Source organism: Anarrhichthys ocellatus, unplaced genomic scaffold (assembly GCF_004355925.1).
Source record: "Anarrhichthys ocellatus isolate YVR2014 unplaced genomic scaffold, GSC_Weel_1.0 scaffold50, whole genome shotgun sequence".
NCBI classification, from domain to species: domain Eukaryota; kingdom Metazoa; phylum Chordata; class Actinopteri; order Perciformes; family Anarhichadidae; genus Anarrhichthys; species Anarrhichthys ocellatus.
This window is the reverse complement of record NW_022280080.1, coordinates 870,000-870,843: the sequence shown is the minus strand read 5'-3', so window position 1 is coordinate 870,843 and position 844 is coordinate 870,000. Positions and strand designations below refer to the sequence as shown.

At 46.7% G+C, this 844-nt stretch overlaps 1 protein-coding gene across 1 annotated transcript in view; it reads right to left on the bottom strand.

Annotated features, from left to right (window-relative positions):
- efnb2a (ephrin-B2a) overlaps positions 1–844 on the bottom strand; it is a 26,964-nt gene that overhangs the window by 7,365 nt on the left and 18,755 nt on the right. The window lies entirely within an intron of this gene.

The window sequence follows — 844 nt, the reverse complement described above, 5'->3', positions numbered from 1 at the left end:
GTGTGTGTGTGTGTGTGTGTGTGTGTGCCCGTGTGTGTGTGTGTCTGTTCATTTCATAAACCTATTAGCATAACACACATTGATTTTAACAATCCTGCAGGATGTCATTAACCATCTTAACACTGTAGACTTGTAGTGATTGTCCTGATGGCAGTGTGTTTGTGCAGTGGTGTTTGAGGCCTGAGGTGCGTGGGATGTCGAGGTGCATGCACACTCAGAAGCACTTGTGCCTGAGAGGTCAGAGTTCACAGAGAGGTGGACTGCACAGACGGTGCATTTAGGTCTACCACACATATCGCCGCTTGTATCACTGCCTATTTCTTTGTTCTGTCCTCCCTTCTTCTTTCCCTTTGCCCTATTAACACATCAACATCCATTCACTCTGAAGCCAAACAAAAAAAAAGACTGAATCTCCTCGTCAATCTTCCAGAAACGGGGCTTTTGTTAACTTGCCTCGCAACGTTTCCTTGACATTTAAAAGAAGTCGTGGAAAAAAAGAAAATCCTCAAACTGGAGTCATTTGAAACTTTAAATTCTTCTTCCCCTTTAAATGCCGAGTAAAACACACACTCACTATGCCAAGGCTGCAGTGCCGGCAAGCCTGACTTGGATTTAAACAGAATGTGATTGTTGAATGAGCTCAGGCTTCCTGAATGACTGGCCCTCCTCAGCCCAGGCAGACGAGGCCAGGCTGGACGGGCTGACAGACTAGCTGCTAGAGTTAACCAGCCAATCCATAATGCTGGGTCTGAAGGAACATGTTGGGGGGGGGGGGGGGGGGGGAAAACAAAAACAAAAAAATCTTAAAAACCAGGGGGGGGGGGCCGGCACTGAAAAAAAAGAA